Raw genomic sequence first — 13,245 nt, 5'->3', positions numbered from 1 at the left:
CTTTTGTAACCAGTCCTTGCAGGAAACCGCGCTATCGTCAAACGCGTTTAGTCTGGAGAGTGGTTTTCGCTATATGTTGGTCAGCCACACTCCTAAGACTCGTTATATTCCTCCAGTAGAGTTTAAAGGTACCGACTATTCTATCGCTTGCGCATTTGTCCCACATTGTGCGCGGGGTTGGCGTGGTTAAATCGGATTTGGCATGAGACGGTAAGGGGTGGCCGGATGCCCTTCCTGCCGCCACCCCGGCTCCCCCGGGACGGAATCAGAGTACCCCATCTGTCTGCGTCCAGTGTAAATCATGGAAAAGTGCGGATGTGTTGCAAATGTCTGCGAGTCGTGTCACTGAGGAGGGACGTGGGGACCAGCCCGGTATTCACCTAGAGGGATGTGGGAAACCGCCTAAAAACCACATCCAGGCTGACCGGCATACCGGCCCTCGTCGTTAATCCGGCGGGCGGATTCGATCCGGGGCCGGCGCTCCTACCCGAGTCCAGGAAGCAGCGCATTAGCGCTCTCGGCTAACCTGGCGGGTTAGTTTAAAGGAACCGACTATAGTATACATATTCTCTCCATCAACCGGCAGTGGCAGACCCATCGGGACTGACCATTCACTCTCATCCTCAGACCCTCTTTTGGGGGGAGAACCAGAGCGTCGCAGAAATTCATATGTGCTTGCAGAATTTCTATAGAGACCTGGCAGTGAACAAAAGAACGGTGAATCGTTCGGCGAGACGGAAACCTGACCCTCGTGCTGGCCAGCAAGAGACTGCAGTGACTCCTGCAGCCCTGGCAGGTGTTGATGCACTCATTCGAAGTGATCGACTGATCAGAATCAGAAACTTCCCTGTGCAGCTGAACGTCTCTGTTGGTAGTGGTGACACAATCGTCCACCTGTTGGGTTATCAAACGTGTGCGCCGCTGTGTTCCTCGCTGCCTATCAGAAGACCATGAAGAGCAACGAAGGACCATCTGCGTGGATTTGTGCGCGTTATGAAGCTGATCGTGACAATTTTTTGTCAAACATCGTCAAAGGCGATGAAACATGGGTTCATCACTTCGAACCAGAAACAAAACAGCAATCCATGGATTGGCATCACGCCACCTCTCCTCTGAAAAAAATATCCAAAGCTTCATCTTCAGTCGGTAAAGTCATGGTGACTGTATTCTGGGACTCTAAGAGGGTTATTATGTTTGACGTCCTCCCTCATAGCGTAACGATCAACTCTTAATTGTACTGTGTTACCGTCAGGAAATTGATGAAACGACATCAGCATGTTCGTCGCCACAAAAATGAGTCCGCGGTTCGTGGTCTAATGGCTAGCATTGCTGCCTCTGGAATACGGCGTCCCCGGTTCGATTCCTGGCCGGGGGTGGGTGTTTGTGTTGTCCTCATCATTTCATCATCATCATAATCATCATCATTCGTGACAGTAGCTAGATTGGACTGTCTATGAAAATGTACTGCGAAAAAGTTGAGATTTTGTACAGGCGCTGATGACTGCGCAGTTGAGCGCCCCACAAACCAAACATCATCCCAAAAATGCAAACGAACTTCTCCTTCTCCAAGACAACGCTAGGCCTCACCCAAGTTCGTGCGCCCCAGAAGAGTTCACAACACTTCAGTGAAGTGTTCTTCCCCATCCCTCCTACAGCGCATGTCTCGCACCTACAGACTTCCGTCTGTTTGGTCTAATGACAGATGCACTCTGCAGGAGGTAGCACGTGGCTGATGAGGGAGTTACTGATGAGGCAAGATGTTCGCTCCGACGTCGACCAGTAGAGTGCTACCATACTGGCATATAGGTCCTCCCAGTTAGATGTGGTGAGACAATCGCCGTGAGTGGAGATTGTATTTAAAAATTGGGTTTTTTAGCCCGAAGAGTAAGGAATACTATGATGTATTGGATAGCGAACAAAACCAACCTGCTTTCAAAATCAAAATGTGTTGCATTACTTATTGAACGCCCCATATAGATGTATGTTGGAGCACTGGACTATTGATGCTGGCCTGAGATTACGTCTAAACCGCCAATAAGGGCCAGAATGGACAGATCTAGCAAGCCAATATCATGGTCGTCAACATCGTCTGACCTCAATCCGTCGGATTTCCCTGTCTGTGATGAAGTATAAACACTTCCGTTGATAACGTTGAAAAACTGGAGTTCAGAAATGTGCAGTGTTGTCTAAATATTCCAAATATTCAGGAGTGGTGGAAATAATCCGTTATTCACCGAAGCATCGAGTGCAGTACTGCATGTAAAAGTGAGAACGACCCTTGGAGCACTTCCTTATCATATGTACGAATGTACAATGAATTTACATGTAACATGCTGTTGTAGTAGATCATTGACGCTTTCGGACGAGTTAGTTGGAGATTTAATCGAATAGTTTATATTTCAAATCCATTTGTACTAATTAGGATAACGTTTCGAAGTGAAGTCAGTGACTACTGGTAACCACGCATTCACATTTACCTCGCAAACAGCTCGTTACCGGAGCATTCTTGCTCCTATTATCGTATATTTTAGCCTTGTCAGTTTTCACTATTATTAACGATACACACCGTATACTCACGCCTGTGGTATTTCATATTGGGAGAACATGCGTCACTGCAAGTATCTAGCAGGGATAAAATATCTATTTCATCTACAGGGATGATATCAAGCACATCTTTTTATGGAGCATATCGACCGACCCTCCATTCGACGGTAATTGCAGGAGAGATGCACGAATACCCGTAAAGTGAGAACATTACATGTCCAGAAATATCAACTCCAAATTCGCTTGAGGATCCAGCGGAGACTCTACGCCAAAGCACTGCAGACTCAGCGCAAGCCATTCTGTACGGTCAGATCCCCAGTTTGCAAAGCTGTTGCGTATCCAGTGTTGCCAGGCTAGAACATTACATCATGTAGGTGTTACTCTCAAGTCGACGGGCGGTACAGGATCTGAAGACATCCGAGGCACGTGAGTGGCCGACGTACTCTCTTGACCGTGGCGGACAGTACCAGTATCCCATCAACACAGCCCTTCCATATGAGTGAGTTGCCTATGTGCATACATCGCTCTAAGAGTATTTGACAGTCCGTTAAAGTAAGTGCGCGCTGGTAGAACAGTGGGGTAACCAGGCCCTTTCACGTACACTTTCTACTCTTGGAGACTACAGGGGATTTCCTTCGTATGTGAAAGAAACTGGCTGCTGTACGATCATAGGCCGTTGTCATTTTCAACTATCTGGAATGGCAGAATGACTCGTGACGACTAATGCAGGTGATACACTCTCCCATCGTCTTGGCTGTCAGTAGCAGTCGGCTAACACGCCAACTGCGTTCGCACAGTGTGTTTAAAGCATTCAGCCTGACCGAGTTGCCTCCAAACACGTCTCCGGCGATTGTCTGGTTGAAGGCATATGCGACGTTCATCGGTGAAGAGAACGTGATACCAATCCTGAGCGGTCCATTCGGCATGTTGTTGGGCCCATCTGTACCGCGCTGCATGGTGTCGTGGTTGCAAATATGGACATCGCCATGGACGTCGAGAGTGAAGTTGCGCATCATGCAGCCTATTGTACACGGTTTGAGTCGTAACACGACGTCCTGTGGCTGCACGAAAAGCATCATTCAACATGTGGCGTTGCTGACAGGGTTCCTCCGATCCATAATCCGTAGGTAGCGGTCATCCACAACAGTTCCCGTCTCTCTGTATCTCTTTCATGAACGAACAACATCGCTTTGGTTCACTTCGAGACGCCTGAATACTTCCCTTATTGAGAGTCCTTCCTGGCACAAGATAACAATGAGGACGCAATCGAATCGCGGTATTGACCGTCTAGGCATGGTTGAACTACAGACAACACGAGCCTTGTTCCTTCTTTCTTGTGGAATGACTGGAATTGATCGGCTGTCGGACCCCCTCCGTCCAATAGGCGCTGCTCATGCATGGTTGTTTACATCTTTGGTCGGGTTTAGTGACATCGCTGAACAGTCAAAGAGAATGTGTCAGTGATACAATATCCACAATTAACTTCTATCGTCAGGAGTTCTGGGAACCGGGGTGATGCAAAACCTGTTTTAATGTGTGTATAACACTGCGGGTTGCATAAAACGTCATGCCATAGGGTAGCGGCAGATGAATGACCTTGCGCAGCACAGCCCGAGTAGTAAATGCAGGGTGAATCCCTTTAATTTCGTGAACGGTTCAAAATACCGAAATGAGGTTCCTGCCATACATGTATGATAGGGTTCTTTGTTTTGATGTATGTATTACTCTTAATGTCGTATCAACTGAGACATTGAAGTAAATATGTGTTTTTAATGGAACGTTTTGGAAAAGACGAGTACGGTGACATAACAGTCGGTAACGTTGATGTTGAAACTTTTTGCAAAAGTATCTGAGAAGTGTGCAAAAGCGGAAAAGTAAAATGCATGGAATCAGCTGTTACGATGTATATTCATGTCAGACTCAGTCTTATATACAGCATGAGTACAGGCCTGCACTACTACGACAGAACGTATTTTCTCTTGGTTCTACTTTATACGACCCAGATATTAATTACTAACTCTAAGAAGACTCTCGGAGCTGCGTTTGGCGGGAGCCGTTGTTTCCATAGAAGTCGAATGGCATTACATGACTTGGGACTGATATACCCCTATTTCTGTTCACACCCGCGTTAGTTCCCAGTATTGTGCACTAGTGCAATGACATTGTTGTAGCCATACTGTTCCGTGTTGATGCCACCCTGTGATTACAATCATGTACAGAGGACATCCACTCCCCAATAACCGAAACTGACAAATTCGTTTACGAGTAGTTTGATGCACTGACAGAGCACAGTGTCGTCTGTTAGCCAAAGTTCTCCATGAAAGCTGTGGGCACCGACGAAGGCCATTCGACTTGCATCGAAACAACTGCTCCCGTCAGCCACAGCGTCAGAACTTTGCTTTGAGTGAACACTTAGTAAAGTGTAAATTGCACTAATCTAAATAAAACTGAATGCTAATTTCTACCGTATCAGAACGGGATGGCAAAACTATTTCAAGTGTCTTTGTGTGTACTCTCTCACGGTCAAACGAAGAGCCTTTTTGCAAACAAATAAATACTTGAAAGCCCTGATGCAGCGGCGATGCCTGGCTTGAGAGTCAGAATTCATACGGCAATAGCTGATTCCGGCTTGCTTTCCTTTTTGTTTCAGCACATTTCTGGAATACTTTTGAATGTCAGTGTCAACAAGCGTTATATCACTGTATTCGTGTTTTCAGGAGCTTTCGATTGCTGCTACAAAGAAGTATATCATTATCTTCATCAATATGCAGGGTAGATGATCTTCACAGCAAAATACAACAATTAGACACAGACATAAATAGGAATATAAAGTTTACAATACAAGAATAAAAAGAAAACGTTTTCGACATCAAGGATGTAACTATAAGAAAATAATCACAGCCATTTGGCATCTCTAGAAAACCCATAACGACAGACACAAAAATAAACGAACTGCAGACCACGTACAGAATCACAGAGGAGGTGCAATCAGATACATACTAAACATACTCAGTAAGATCCCTCTAAAACACTTTAAGACAGATATCATTAAAAATGAGCACAAAGAAACAATAGTAGGTAAACGAAAAAATAAAAACACTACAGATGAACCATTTCAACAGAAAAATTTACATAGCTATGTGAGATGTCACGGTCTCCTGACCTTCATTGCTTACATATTCCGCACATCAAGACGCTTCATTCAAACCCAAACTTGATAATATAAAGTCAATGTTGTATGAATTCACGTAAACGATATTCAAATAACAAGTAAGCGTACCATGGTTGAAATATTCCAGGCTGGCGTACACACATACATTCCAGACACGAGGGTCACAGGAGCTTTTAGTTCGAGAGAGGCAGACCGCACGCCAGGAGACCGGTCCCTTCAGAGGACGAGTCAACCTCGACCGCCCATGGAGCGGACAGCGTTTGCCCGAGTGAAAGGAAGAATGACCCCATGTTCGGCTTGAAAGCAAATTCCGCTACATTGTGTGGGAGCGCCCAGCCTACGCATTCTTTACAAATATAGCATGCAGTTTCAGAGATTTTCACAGGGAGACAGAAAACGCCAAACGCCGATGCTACAGATTTCCGGATTGTCGCCTTAAACGAAACATCACTCTCCCGTCTTAGAAGAGCAATGCTGACTGGCAGACAATATTCCTGATGCCTTGAGCTGTAGGAGTAATGGAAGAGACCGAAAGATATACCCCCTCACGTCTGGCATGGAGAGGGGGCATTCTGTTGTTGCTCTTGGAGCGAGAACACGTAACGAGAGCGTGCGCGCTCGTACGTGTACTCAAAGAGCGAGGAACAGGTCTCTCCTCAGTACTTCACTGGGAGAGCACCTCTGTCAAGAGCGAATCGGAGTGCGACTCTATAATGAGTCCTTGCGATTAAGTGTTGTTCACTGTGTTGGCCGCCACACTTATTGTGCGGTGTGAATGGACAGAGTTATAGTTAAATGCCTGCGAACGAATTTTTGAGTGGCATCATGGTGGACTGGTTATCTGACCGGTGTACCACGCCAGTAGTTAGACTCGGGCGAATAGGAGTCCTTGACTTAATCAAGGCATATGGAGAGTTTGATTGGCGAAGGTCAATCCAGATAGAATGAGAGTTATCCTATTTGTCAGCAGCGAGCGGCGCAGACAGCAGTCATCGCAGCTTACAGTATTGTGTGCTACAGCTCTTGCAAGCCCCATATTTCCTCCACAACAGTACACTTCACTGCATTTCACACGTGACAGCCTCGACTGTACCTAGCAACATCCTAATGGATAATTATTCAAGTTGAGTAGACACAGCTCTCATCCATTCTGCCAAGTCAATAACAATCAAACTTTGTGTAGAAATTTCATTAGCGAATCCTATCCTCAAGAAGTAACTTCACATTCCGAAAAGAACCCAGGAATAACTTGTTCATAACTAAAAGTGCCATCGTGATTTCTCAGAATTTTAGCAAAATAAATAATAATTTTTGTTAGTTTCATGTTTTTCTTACACTAATTAGCACTACTCCAGTAACCAAGTATCTGACTAGTTAGTAAGAAATTTTGTGAATTTTTGTGTCATTTCCTTACAGTGGACGACTCTAGAAGATATTTATTGCTGAAATTTTTTCAGGCATTTCTCTTTAGAACGTTAGGAGCGTCTGTCTGATTTCTGTAGTTGTGTAGGGGTGGAAATTGCATCTTGCAGGAGCCACATGGTAAAGGGTACATCTCAGATAAATCTTTTGTGCAGAATGACAGAATAGCACCCACATGCTCACAGCTATCGCAGTCTCAGGGGAGCAACCAACCCTGTAAACTGGAACAATCTACAGGAAATTTTGAAAATGATTAAATTAGACTATGCAGTCAGTATAGGTAATAAATTCGAAACGCTGGGCACAAACATTGACTACAAAACAAATACTTCAGTACAGAAACACACCCCAAAACTAAAAGCAAAACCAGTCACGTACCAACAGTCTAGTATCTTCCGACTCAGTTGCAAAGTTTGCGAAATTATCCACATGAGTTTGACAGCCTAGACGTGTGACACAAGGCGTAAAGAGCACATCTGTTTATGGAAATACCACACAAACTACTCAACATTTGTAAACTGCCACAAACAAGAATGTTGTAGGCCAAACAAAATAGAAAAATGTATACAGATTATAAAAATCAGTAAAAACAGACAGTTCTTCCCTTTTCAAGAAAATTGGCAGATATACAAAGCACTAACACGCAATAAACAGCTTGTTAATAACCAAGTACATGTTGGAATACAGACACTATACAAAATCATTGAACAATTAATCATTTTTAAAAAATAATTACACCCTCCCCCTCTCTCTTCATATATATATATATATATATATATATATATATATATTCTATGTTTCAGAAAACCAGATGGAAAACTAGCGCTCACAAATCGGGAAAATTGTGAGGAGCTGGCAAGATACTTTTCCGGACTCCTCAATTGCCCTGAACCTTCTTCAAGATTCCCTCAAGAAACTGCTATCTACACAAATCCAGAATCCCCACCACCTACACTAGAGGAGATCCAAAGACATATTCATAGACTGAAAAACAACAAGGCATCCGGAGAAGATAATATCACTGCAGAACTACTTAAAAATCTTGGACCAAATTCCCTCAAAGAACTCACTCAAATCATCACAGACATTTGGCAGACAGAAAAACTACCAGAAGATTGGAAATGCGCCCTAATTCATCCACTGCATAAAAAGGGAGACATGGCAGATATAAACAACTATCGAGGAATCTCCCTTCTCCAAGTCACTTATAAAATCCTCTCAGCTTGTCTTCTTCAACGAACACAAGAACAACTCGAACACAGTATTGGTGAATACCAAGCTGGCTTTCGCCCTCACCGATCCTGTGCAGAACAAATTTTCAATTTGAAGACAACACTAAAATACAAAGCAGTCAGAAACAGTCCGATCATTTGTTCCTTTGTTGATTTCGCAAAGGCCTATGATTCAATCGATAGGAAATCTCTCTTTATTATCCTTGAGGAGCTAGGACTCGATCCGAAAACCCTAAACCTTATCAAAGAAACGCTCACAAACACAACTTCTAAGATAAAATTCCTGGGTGAAATATCAGAGCCCTTCCTGATCAAAACCGGCGTCAGACAAGGTGACGGCTTGTCTCCACTCCTCTTCAACCTTGTCTTAGACAAAGTCATCCGAGAATGGGAAAAAGAACTGAAGAATCAAAATTACTGGAAGCCTATACAACTAGGAAGATCTAAAGATGGTATTAAAATTTCATGTTTGGCATTTGCAGATGACATGGCCATTCTAGCAGAAAACGAGACCACAGCAATTAAACAGATAGACATTCTCAAAGAATGCGCCGAAAAAGTTGGGCTACAAATTTCCTTCCAAAAAACCAAATTCATCTGCTCAAAATTTGAAACTCAAAAACTGACTACAAAATATGGACAAATTGAGAGAGTTCCATTCTTTAAATACCTAGGCGAGGTCCTAGAACCCACAGGGGGAGAGAAAACTGCACAAAAAGTTCGACTGCAAAAACTGAAAAGAGCATACTGGAAAACCCACAACATCTACAATAAAAAGTGTCTCTCCATTCACTCAAAAATACGACACTACAATACAGTAATCAAGCCCGAAGCACTATATGCCAGCGAAACACTCACACTCCATAGAAAAGGCGACCTGGAAGGCATCCTGAAAGAGGAACGCAAAATTATCAGAAAGATTCTTGGCCCAAAAAGAACGGAAGATGGTTACAGGTTACAGTCTCGGAAAACTACAGAAAAATTATCTAACCTCGCCGCAGACATCCGGAAAAGAAGACTAAAATTTTACGGTCATATCCACAGACTCCCAACACCCAGACTCTCCCACAAAATTTTGATATACATTGAAAAATTGAAAACCATACCCTGGATACAAGAAACCAAAAGCAAATGCACAAATAAATTCTTCAGAAGCTATAAACAGAAATGTATACAGGCAAAAAATCAATAGTTGGAAAGTACAACCCGAGAATGAAGTTTGCAAGAGACCTGTTTAGCCAGGATAATGGTTCTATTTTATGACGTATTTCATATGAAGGAACGTGTGATGCTGCTAACGAACGTGACATTAGGCAACAACTAGTAGTACCAAATTAAGAAATACTTCAGAAATGTTCAAGCAAACACCACTTTCTGTTGCAAGCGAAACTTGAACATAAATTACAGAAAGTAAAATCGCGCCTCAGTATCTTTTGTAAATAACTGTTTTTATATCTGTAAAGCAGACCAAATTGTAAATATGTTTCATTACATACGACTGACAATATTTTGTATAAACATAAAAAATCGCGTATGGTGGCTTAAATATGTGATTTTGACAGAAGAATTTTAAATACCTTTAATACATTGTTCCATAAAAAAAACTTGCTTCAGTATCTCTTTTGGTAAAACAGTTAAGAGTATTAGCCACACAACAAACTTACGTGCCCCACCGCATGCTCTCATTTGTCGAGGACATCGCTTCAGTACACTGAACCGTTCAGGAAATAAAAAGGGTGCAACTTTTAGCTAATTCACAAATTATATCATCCTGATGCAGACAACTTGGAGTAGTGGCCAAAATGTTGCTTTTATAAGCAATACCATGATAAAGTCATATAACAGTGAAAGTTCTGCTGGAGATTGACCTCTCTTGGGCGTGACGTATTCCTTCTACCAGAACACAAATCTTGTATTTAAGAAGTAAAATCGCCAAACAGCCGTGCGATTTTAGAAGTTATTTTGTTTCATTTTCACAATCACTTTCGGTAATTCAGTATGACATCTTCAGTCCCCATATGCAACTCCTCTATGTACATTCATAAGTGTCGATATTGGCATACTGGAACCAGCATCATCTGGATGTCGTGAGTTCGTATTTCAAGTGCATCCTTCGAAGACTTGACAGCAACTCTTGAAGATGGTATATCGAACAGCTAAAACTGGTTATGAAAATAAAATAAAATAGCTTTTCAAATCACATAGTTGTTTGGCGATTTTCCTTGTTACATGTTTGACCGCTGTCCTGCGTCCACAGTCGATAGCAAGGTAAATCTTGTAGTCGACATTTCCTTCGTCTTCGTCCAAGGCAGGCCGTTCCAACGCTGTCTCAAGGAGCACAGGCGCTCCTGCTGGTTCCTCAGCACTCCTTTGGTCACGGGCAAGTAGTGTAGGCCACGTGGGTCAACTCATATGGGGACTTCCCGCAGTAAGAACCTGGTTCACCGCCAGGCCACTTGGAGCGCTGCAAGTTTATCAATAGCTGTCTGTTTATTGCTCGTATTCTATATTATTTTTCTTCCATCTTTTTGTCGCATAAAATGGATAACCATGTTAGCACTTTTAATAGAACTGGTATTCACCTCTATTACACCTTATCAAGGAATGTATGTAACTCGTCTTTGAATGGTGTTGCTTCTCGCCACTGAGTACCATGCATTTAACGGTGGTTTGTAGAATATGGATGTAGATGTAGATGAGTATACTTTGTAGTCTTAGTGACTAGAGCTTTCTTTCTAGTAAGAGCAAAAAAAATGCAACGGTAGTTACACAAATGTGTTCCTCTGTTATTAACAGGCACTATAAAGAGTACATTTTAAAGGCAACAAGTCCTCTCCAATGAAAATTTTGAAGGGCACCGTTAAATACACTCCTGGAAATGGAAAAAAGAACACATTGACACCGGTGTGTCAGACCCACCATACTTGCTCCGGACACTGCGAGAGGGCTGTACAAGCAATGATCACACACACGGCACAGCGGACACACCAGGAACCGCGGTGTTGGCCGTCGAATGGCGCTAGCTGCGCAGCATTTGTGCACCGCCGCCGTCAGTGTCAGCCAGTTTGCCGTGGCATACGGAGCTCCATCGCAGTCTTTAACACTGGTAGCATGCCGCGACAGCGTGGACGTGAACCGTATGTGCAGTTGACGGACTTTGAGCGAGGGCGTATAGTGGGCATGCGGGAGGCCGGGTGGACGTACCGCCGAATTGCTCAACACGTGGGGCGTGAGGTCTCCACAGTACATCGATGTTGTCGCCAGTGGTCGGCGGAAGGTGCACGTGCCCGTCGACCTGGGACCGGACCGCAGCGACGCACGGATGCACGCCAAGACCATAGGATCCTACGCAGTGCTGTAGGGGACCGCACCGCCACTTCCCAGAAAATTAGGGACACTGTTGCTCCTGGGGTATCGGCGAGGACCATTCGCAACCGTCTCCATGGAGCTGGCCTACGGTCCCGCACACCGTTAGGCCGTCTTCCGCTCACGCCCCAACATCGTGCAGCCCGCCTCCAGTGGTGTCGCGACAGGCGTGAATGGAGGGACGAATGGAGACGTGTCGTCTTCAGCGATGAGAGTCGCTTCTGCCTTGGTGCCAATGATGGTCGTATGCGTGTTTGGCGCCGTGCAGGTGAGCGCCACAATCAGGACTGCATACGACCGAGGCACACAGGGCCAACACCCGGCATCATGGTGTGGGGAGCGATCTCCTACACTGGCCGTACACCACTGGTGATCGTCGAGGGGACACTGAATAGTGCACGGTACATCCAAACCGTCATCGAACCCATCGTTCTACCATTCCTAGACCGGCAAGGGAACTTGCTGTTCCAACAGGACAATGCACGTCCGCATGTATCCCGTGCCACCCAACGTGCTCTAGAAGGTGTAAGTTAACTACCCTGGCCAGCAAGATCTCCGGATCTGTCCCCCATTGAGCATGTTTCGGACTGGATGAAGCGTCGTCTCACGCGGTCTGCACGTCCAGCACGAACGCTGGTCCAACTGAGGCGCCAGGTGGAAATGGCATGGCAAGCCGTTCCACAGGACTACATCCAGCATCTCTACGATCGTCTCCATGGGAGAATAGCAGCCTGCATTGCTGCGAAAGGTGGATATACACTGTACTAGTGCCGACATTGTGCATGCTCTGTTGCCTGTGTCTATGTGCCTGTGGTTCTGTCAGTGTGATCATGTGATGTATCTGACCCCAGGAATGTGTCAATAAAGTTTCTCCTTCCTGGGACAATGAATTCACGGTGTTCTTATTTCAATTTCCAGGATTGTACAAGGAAGCATGAAACATAAGCGCGAACAAAACTAAAGTAGTATATGGGCAACATACATACAATGCTTTTTAATAGAGCAGTTCACACACGGACTCGTAAACAGTAACAAGTAAGTGAGAGTCGACAGAACACCATGCGACGAAATTAGGTTTTGCTTTGTAAGAAACAAAAACGAATATGGAAACATTCACACCACCTCACATTACGAAAGTAAGCAAAAATCGAGCAGAATAAAAACAACATGTTTACAATGCAACTTACAGAGTACACACAAGAAGGCCGCAATTGGGAAGAAAATATAATGAAACAAGATCCTGTGCTTGTAAGATGATTTTTAAGTTTTGACATTTCCGCATAATAGTGGCCATGCGGTCAATATTCGTTTATACAAATAAATAATTTTAGAGTGAAAAGGCAGCCATGGTATCAACTGCAAAATTTTACACGACTTTGACCCCCAGCTACTAGAAGTTAATCTTAGTTTCCGATTGAGAGTTCTTGAATACCGGGTGATCAAAAAGTCAGTATAAATTTGAGAACTGAATAAATCACGGAATAATGTAGATAGAGAGGTAAAAACTGA

General features: G+C 44.1%; 1 protein-coding gene across 1 annotated transcript in view; it reads right to left on the bottom strand.

The window, feature by feature from the left end:
* LOC124593953 (lipopolysaccharide-induced tumor necrosis factor-alpha factor homolog) overlaps window positions 1-13,245 on the bottom strand; it is a 376,268-nt gene that overhangs the window by 14,222 nt on the left and 348,801 nt on the right. The window lies entirely within an intron of this gene.

Source organism: Schistocerca americana, chromosome 1, assembly GCF_021461395.2.
Source record: "Schistocerca americana isolate TAMUIC-IGC-003095 chromosome 1, iqSchAmer2.1, whole genome shotgun sequence".
Lineage (NCBI taxonomy): Eukaryota > Metazoa > Arthropoda > Insecta > Orthoptera > Acrididae > Schistocerca > Schistocerca americana.
Note: the sequence above shows the minus strand (reverse complement) of the source record. Positions and strands in the feature narration are given on the sequence as shown.